Source organism: Rhinopithecus roxellana, chromosome 17, assembly GCF_007565055.1.
Source record: "Rhinopithecus roxellana isolate Shanxi Qingling chromosome 17, ASM756505v1, whole genome shotgun sequence".
NCBI classification, from domain to species: domain Eukaryota; kingdom Metazoa; phylum Chordata; class Mammalia; order Primates; family Cercopithecidae; genus Rhinopithecus; species Rhinopithecus roxellana.
Window position 1 is genome coordinate 115,570,245 of NC_044565.1, and position 8,888 is coordinate 115,579,132.

The 8,888-nt window shown below is 46.3% G+C and overlaps 1 pseudogene; it reads left to right on the forward strand.

Moving 5' to 3' along the window:
* Positions 1-1,500: 1,500 nt before the first annotated feature.
* LOC104673510 lies at positions 1,501-1,931 on the forward strand (annotated as a pseudogene).
* Positions 1,932-8,888: the final 6,957 nt, after the last annotated feature.

Below are 8,888 nucleotides of genomic sequence, written 5' to 3' on the forward strand. Positions count from 1 at the left end.
TCCCTTCCTCCTTCCTTCCTTCCTTCCTTCCTTCCTTCCTTCCTTCCTTCCTTCCTTCCTTCCTTCCTTCCTTCCTTCCTTCCTTCTTTTTGAGTCTTACTCTATTGCCCAGGCTGGAATGCAGTGCCACGATTTCTGCTCCCTGCAACCTCTGCCTCCCAGGCTCAAGCTATTCTCCTGCCTCAGCCTCCTGAGTAGCTGGGATTACAGGAACACACCACCACGTGCAGCTATTTTTTTTTTTTTTTCCCGTGTTTTAGTAGAAATGGGTTTCACCATGTTGGCCAGGCTGGTCTTGAACTCACAACCTCAAATGATCCACCTGCCTCAGTCTCCCAAAGTGCTGGGATTACAGGCATGAGCCACCAGGCCTGGCTGAGGTTCTAGTTTTTTGATTGGGTGGTAGAGGGACAGTCACCCAGCTGTGTGGGGGTGAGGAGAGGATCTAGGAGTCTTTTTCTTCCTATGAAGATTTTCACTCATTCCTGCTTTCATCTCCTTCTAGCAACCTCACCTTCCCGCAACCTCACCTTCCCAAGTACTTGGTACCTTCAACTCCTGAGGTTCTTTGGTATGAATTAGACCACTTCTTTTTGTTTGTTTGTTTTTTTGAGATGGAGTCTCGCTTTGTCGCCCAGGCTGGAGTGCAGTAGTGCAATCTCGGCTCACTGCAAGATCCGCCTCCTAGGTTCACACCATTCTCCTGTCTCAGCCTCCCGAGTAGCTGGGACTACAGGCGCCCCCCACCACGCCTGGCTAATTTTTTGTATTTTTTAGTAGAGACGGAGTTTCACCATGTTAGCCAGGATGGTCTCGATCTCCTGAACTCGTGATCCACCCACCTCGGCCTCCCAAAGTGTTGGGATTACAGGCATGAGCCACTGCACCCGGCCGAATTAGACTACTTCTTGCTCCTCTAGACTATAGATCCTCAACTTTAAATTTTTTTCAGGCTTTTCAGTCACTTACAACTCATCCATCTATTTTCTTTTCTTTTTGCTTTTCTCTTCTTTTCTTAGATGGAGTTTCGCTCTGTTGCACTGACTGGAGTGCAGTGGCGTAATCTCGGCTCACTGCAACCTCTGCCTCCCAGGTTCAAGTGAGTCTCCTGCCTTAGCCTCCTAAGTAGCTGGGACTACAGGCACACGCCACCACACCCAGCTAATTTTTTATATTTTTAGTAGAGACGGGGTTTCACCAGGTTGGCCAGGCTGGTCTTGAACTCCTGACCTCAGGCGATCCACCCGCCTCAGCCTTCCAAAGTGCTGAGATTGCATGTGTGAGCCACTGTGCCCGGCCTCATCCATCTACTTTCTAGATTCCAAAATTGTACTGACATCTCTCGTATTCTCCTATCACTGCTCTTGTTTTCTCTGTTCCATAGGTTTATGCATTTTAAACACTGTTGTCATTTTAGTGAGAATTCAAGAGGAAACAGAAATAAATGCAGCTGGAGAAGCATCCCACCATCCTGACCACAGCTGATCTTCCCTGGAAACCATGAAACACGTTGTCCAGACCATCTTCACTCTCGCCAACAGCGGCCACTCCTCAACTACGAAATGCTCAAGGAGGAGCAGGAGGTGGCTGTGCTGAGGGTGCCCCTCAACCCTGCTCCCCCAACATCCACCATGATCCACATCCACAGTGAGACCGCTGTGCCCGACCACGTCATCTGGTCCCTCTTCATGAACTGGTGCTACGGGGGCTTCATAGCATTCACCTACTCCGTGAAGTCTAGGGACAGGAAGATGGTTGGCGACCTGAGCGGGGCCCAGGCCTATGCCTCCACTGCCAAGCGCCTGAACATTTGTACCCTTACCCTGGACATCCATGTGACCACAGCACTCATCATCCTTTTCACCAGTAGCTCTATGATAATATTCCAAGCAATTTCTCAAACGGTAAAGAATCTCCAAGGCCAGCAGTAGCGCCCAGTTACTTGCTGTCCACCGCAGGCCCTACACCCTGGGCCTGAGTTCTGTATCAGCCCTTTATTCTCACATACTTTTCTACAATGGCATTCAATAAAGTGCGCGTGTTCCTGGAAAAAAGAAAGAAAGAAAGAAATGCAGCTGTTCAGTCCTCCACATTCAGCCCAGAGGTCTTTATTCTCTCAATCCACTTCAACCAGACTTTTACCCCTGCCACTTTGCTGAAACTGTTCTTATCAAGGTCAAAACTTTGCCTAATCCACTGGACAATTCTCAAGCCTTATCTTACTTAAATTCTCAGTAGGATTTGATATGATTAATCCCTTCTCCTTGAAGCCCTCTCTGTCTTTCCTGCCGTCTCTCGGTGTCCTTTTCTGGCATCTCCTTACCTCTAACTGTTGTGTGCCCTCGGGCTCAGTCCTTTTTTCTTCTCTACTTACATTCTCTTGGGTGGCATGCGGTCATGTGGGTTTAAATACCATCTATTTGCCAATATCTATTGGGTCTCCATATCCGTGGGTTCCGTGTACATGGAGTCAACCAACTGTGGATCAGAAATATTCAGAAAAAAATATGTTTGTACTGAACATGTACAGAATTTTCTTGTCATCATAGCAAGAATGACAAATAATAAAGTATAATAACTATTTATATAGCATTTGCATTGTATTAGGTATGATATCAGTAATTTAGCTATGATTTAAAGTACACAAGCCAGATGCAGTGGCTCATGCCTGTAATCCCAGCACTCTGGGAGGCTGAGGCAGGTGGATCACTTGAGGTCAGGAGTTCAAGACCAGCCTGGCTAACATGGCAAAACCCCGTCTCTACTAAAAATACAAGTTAGCCGGGTGTGATGACATACACCTGTAGTCTCAGCTACTCGGGAGGCTGAGGCAGGAGAATCGCTTGAACCTGGGAGGTGGAGGTTGCAGTGACCTGAGATTGCACCACTACACTCCAGCCTGGGTGACAGAGTGAGACTTTTTCTCAAAAAAAAAAAAAAAAAAAAAAAAAGAGAAAAGAAAGAAAGAAAAAGAAATACACAGGAGAATATGCATTGGTTATATGCAAATACTACACCACTTTTTTTGTTTGTTTGTTTTTGAGTCTGTCACCCAGGGTGGAGTACAGTGGTGCAATCGTGGCTCACTGCAGCTTTGACCTTTCTGGCTCGAGCAATCCTCTTGCCTCAGCTTCCTGAGTAGCTGGAACTACAGGCGTGAGCCTCCACACTGGGCTAATTTTTGTATTTTTCATAGAGATGGAGTTCCGCCATATTGCCCAGTCTGGTCTCCAACTCCTGGGCTCAAGTGATCTTCCCACCTCAGCTTCCCAATATGCTGGGATTACCAGGTGTGATGAGCCACTGCACCTGGCCTACTACACCATTTTGTATCAGGAACTTGAGCATCTGTGGATTTTGGTATCCCCAGGAGGTCCTGGAACCAATCCCCCTGCATACCACAGTCGACTGTACATATCTTCAGCTCCAACCTCTGCAACACCCTGGAGCTTCATACTTGTATATGTTTACCCATCTGTCTGAGACTTCCCATTGGAAGTCCAATAAGTGTCTCAAATTGGACCTCTTCAAAATAGAACTTGCTTTTATCCTTCAAATCGCTTACCTCAGTGTTCTCCATTTCAGTATATACTACCAAGATTCACCTAGATTTTGCTCGGGTTGAACACCCAGGGGTCATCCTTGGTTAGGCTATTCCCCTGACACCTACATTAATCCACCTTCATGATCCAATTTCAACTCCAAAATATATCTTGGTTGGTGGGGCACAATGACTCATGTCCATAATTCCAGCACTTTGGGATACTGAGGTGGGCAGATCATTTGAGCCCAGGAGTTCAAGATCAGCCTGGGCAACATAGTGAGACCCTAAAAATACTAAAAAAACAAGAACAAAAACAAACAAACAAACAAAAAACACCAAAAAAAAAAAAAAAAAAACCCAGCAAAAAGAAATGCAAAGCATATCTTGGTCAAACAACTTCTCACCATGTCCTCTGCTGCTCCCCTAGTCCAAGTCACCCCTCTCTTACCTGGACACCTGTCATGGCTGCCAGTCTTATGGTTTTTCTGCCGTCATTCTTGCTCCTTTCCCACACTGCAGTCTATTTTCTGCATAGCAGTGTGAGTGCTATTTATTTAGTTAGTTATTTTAGAGACAGGGTCCCACTCTGTTGCCCAGGCTGGCGTTCAGTGGTGTAATCAAAGCTCACTAGTGTAATCAAAGCTCACTGCAGCCTCAAATTCCTGGGCTCAATCCTCCTGCCTCAGCCTCCTGAGTAGCTGGGACCATAGGCGTGAGCCACCGTGCTAGCTGAGAGTGCTGTTTACAAAGAGCAAGTCAGCCAGGTCACCCCTACTCATAGCCATCCAATGGCATCCATCACACTCTGGATGAAACCACCTGCTTACCAAGGCCTACAAGGCTTAACAAAGACACGCCTCCACCTCCCTCTCAACCTCACTCTCACACTGTTCTGGTCACACCAGCCTTCATGCTTTTCCTTCACATGCCCAGCTCAGCCCTGCCTCAGATCTTTATGTTTCTTCTTTTGCCTGATGCTTTCCTTGAAGATCTTTATGTCATTCACATATCTGCTTAAATGCCATCTCCTCAAAGAAGTCTTCTCTGGCTATCCTCTCTAAAAGAAGCCCCCTTCCTCATCAGTCTCCATCTCCTTAGATAGCTGCCTGCTTCTGGCCGGGTGCAGTGCCTCACGCCTGTAATCCCAGCACTTTGGGAGGCTGAGGTGGATGGATCACTTGAGGTCAGGAGTTTGAGACCAGCCTGGCCAACATGGTGAAACCCCGTCTCCACTAGAAACACAAAAATTAGCCAAGCGTGGTGGCGGGTGCCTGTAATCCCAGCTACTAGGGAGGCTGAGGCAGGAGAATCACTTGAACCCAGGAGACTCTGTCTCAAAAATAAATAAATAAATAAATAAAATAAATAAAAGAAAAGAAAAAGAAAAAAGAAAATAGAAACAAACAAGATAGCTCCCTGCTTCCTTGAGGTCCTCATTCCCCTGAAGACAGCTCCTCCAAGTAATGACCACTGTGGCCATTGCCAGGGAGAGGGTGTCATCATGACACCTGTGCTGAATATCCCACCAGACAGGATGAGTGCCTAGAAAATCAGTGTGGCATTTTTTTCATCCTGAGTTTACAAAGCAAAACTCACACCTGCTAAGAGAGCTCTGTGGTCAGAGTACACGTCCTCCCTGCATTTTGTTTTATTTTTACAATTGTCTGATGTGAATTGGCCAGAGCGGGTAAGACAGAGGAAGAGTGACCTGCCTGTATTGTAGATTTAGGGAGTGCAGAGGGACATTCTGTCGGGAAAATGTGTGTAGACTGGGAAGGACGTGCCAATCAGGAAAGATCCCATAAAACTAACTTTTGAAAACGTTTGTATAAGCCCAGACCTTAATGACTTCATCTTCTGGATCTACTAATTCCCTTCTTGGCTTCACACTGAGATTCAGATTAAGCAGCGGTTGACTCGAGCCAACTGCAGTCAGCACTGGGGGACTTGGACATTGGTTGAGTTCGGAAAGACACCAACTGCGGGAAGGAGGAATTTTTGCCACACTCCTCTTTCGGGGGCGTACTTGTGCTTGAGGAGCAGCCAGGATTTCTTTGGGATCTTTCCTTGAGAAAGGGCTGCAAGAACCCAGATCCCTAGCCATGACCTGGCCAATGAAGGCTGTCGGGAATGGGAGGATTCAGTCTATCAGCAAGCAGCCTCTCAGCCAAGATGGAGAGTAAAGGTATTGAGTGCAGACCACGTGCCCTGCAGGTGCTATGTAATGTGCTCTACCTGTGTGATCACAGAAATCCTGGCGCTGGTCCTAGGAGGGTCTATTTTGCTACATTACCCCAGTCATTTACTCATTATGTAACAAACATTTATTACGTACATATATGTTCCAAGCATTCTTTTTCACTCCTGAAATTGTGGTTACAAGGGAGAAAAAGGCCGAGTCATTGCTCTTATAGGGCTTATAGCCAGGTGGCGGGGATCCCAAGTAGACAAAGAAATACACGAGACAAAGTGATAAAAGCAGAATCAGGGCCGGGCGTGGTGGCTCACTCCTGTAATCCCAGCACTTTAGGAGGCCGACGGGGGCGGATCATATGAGGTCAGCAGTTTGAGATCAGCCTGACCAACATGGAGAAACCCCGTCTCTACTAAAAATACAAAAAATTAGCAGGGCGTGGTGGCGCATGCCTGTAATCCCAACTACTCGGGAGGCTGAGACAGGAGAATTGCTTGAATCTGGGAGGCGGAGGTTGTGGTGAGCCGAGATCGTGCCATTGCACTCCAGCCTGGGTGATAACAGAAAAACTCCATCTTTAAAAAAAAGAGTGGAATCATGAGACAGGTCAGGGATTGTCCAAGTGTGGTCCACAGACCTCTGGGAGTTCCTAAGACATTTTCAGGAGGTCCAGGAGGTTGAAACAACTGTATTTGCACAAAAATATTGGTATGTTATTTGCCTTTGTCACTCTTGTGGCATAGCAGTTCTCAAATTGGCTCTCTGGGCAGGAGTCATGAATGTCACTCTAGGGAGGCACAGCCCCAGGCCTGAGAAGGACCCCAGGGACTTAGTGAATCTGTCCCTGGGGCATCTGTCCTTGGAAAGGGGCTATGAGCTGACGCCCAGGCTCTAAGGAGACAGTGTTGGCTAGTGTCACCCAACAGGAGGTTTCTTCCTACTCTTCGAATCCCAGGAAGACTCTCCTGGGGCTTCACCTGTTACTCCCACTCTTACATCATAGGACTCACATGAGGAGCCTGGGAAGTGAGAGCTGGGGCCATGTGTGACAGCAGCTATGAGAAGCAGAGAACTCTCAGGCCCCAGTCTGCAGTCCCTGTCCTTTCATGCCAGTGTTCAGGGCACTGAATTTTCCCTGACTTGGTTTCTCCTGGCAGAATCGTGGGAGGCACAAGGCTGGAAGCTGGATCACTCCCCAATGAGTTCGTTGAGGCTCTGCGTGACATGATGACGTTTGCTGGGCCCACTCAGCAGATTGCTCCCCCAGTAGACCTGCCTCACAGCTCTACAGTCTGTCAGTTGCGTTTTATTGGGAACCCGCTAGACCACTGTGAATTGGTAGGCAATCCAGCATTGCAAGTAGCAGTCCCAAGAGTGTGGAGTAAGTTATCTATCTACCAAATCCTGTCTGTCTGCTGACATCTGGGAAAACCCAGGGTGACACCCACACACCTGAGGCCTTGGCAGCAGCCCAATTAAAGGTTGCAGTTTTTCTTTAGTTACTTTCTGACCTTGGAGTTTGAGAATGCAGGTATTGGGGCTTTGCTTCTGTTCAAACTGCATGAACATTTCAAAGTCTAAGCGTTTGAAACTTAACATAGTCAGATGTACATACACAGGCGTTACACGTGTTGCTGGGTCACTTTCAGTAGGGAATAGATCCTTGGATAGTGACTGATCACTGAGCACTCACTTATTTCCACAGGCAGAAGAAACCTGTCCAGAAAAAACCCTGAGCATACCACTGGAGAAAGGTTTAAATGGGCTTTATGCCAGTGAACTGCATTTGATAGCTACGTGTGGTGCAGCCCATGGCAGGAATCCACACAGCTCACAGGAGATCTGTGGGGCCCTGGGGATGTTGCAATGTCACTCTGTCTGGGTAAGTGACAGCCAGGATGTGGGATTTGTGATTATTTTTGGTTTGGTTTGTTTCTAGCTCAGAAGAAAGACTATATATAACATTGAGGAGAGGCATAACTTCCAAGATTGCACGGTTGGTGCTAATAGTGAATGATATACTAATATATGTTACATGGAATCACAAGCTTGCAAGAGCAATACTCATGTACAAGATGAAAGGATAAATCTTCTGTTGTGTAATGGGAAAAGAAAGCTGGCAATGTAAATGCAGTCTTAATATTTTTTCCAGCATTGCATGTGTAATTAGGCATTCAGTGACTTTCTCATCTAAGGAAATTTGACTTTAATGGGAGCTATATAGCTAACTATCGAAGGAGTATTTTGAAAATTCAGGGGTGAGGATCGGAAGGTATTAACTGTAAAGATGTATTATATCCTTGGCCTTCAAACAAGACAAAAGAAAACAAACAACTCCGTCAGCACCGATCTGCCATCATGTAAGCTGTGTAGATAGAAGTTAGACTCATATTCTGAGCTCTTGGAAATTAAGCCAGAAAGAGAATGGTCAGAAAATTTTTATACACTAGTGTGTATGTTACATTTTGATCATTTAGGATTTCCCCCCCAAAAGGGCTCTGTTTCATGAATGCAGTTTCATCGGTGTCTGGAAATTGCACAGTTTTTGATGCAGTCTCATGACATCTTGGGAAATTAAGGCATAACCTTGGGTAAATCCAAAGTTCATCTTTAAAAAGAAAGTTTCAAATGCAGAGTTTAACCAAAGGTAATACAATAGAGTCCCTTCCCATCCACTACCTTTCCCCAGACTTCCGGAGAATCACAGGGCACAGTTAGGAGCAGTGACAACCTGAGCCAGCATAACTATTCAATCTGACAGCCGTAAAAATGTTTGCTGGAAACCAGTGCAGGAAAGGGTTAGGAAATTAAAGACAGAGGCTTGAGTTTAAAGATTGGACATCACGGACAGGTCTCAAAAGCAACTGCTCACTTCCCAAGCCCCAGCTATCCCTGCGTGGTTCTTCAGGACAATCTTCAGAGGTTCCCCTCTTAGATAGTGGCGCTGAGTCACTCCCTATCGTATTTGTAGTGTAAATGGCCAGGGTCTCTACATGGTTTCACAGACAGGGCTACACAGTTTATTAGAGAAATGAATTCTTTCTAACCAATAATGATTTAAAAAACATTGTTTTGGGAGAAAATATCTGCTATTCCTCTCCAGGCATTTTACAGAAATATTTGAGCTGTCAAAAGGGGGCATCCTTGCTT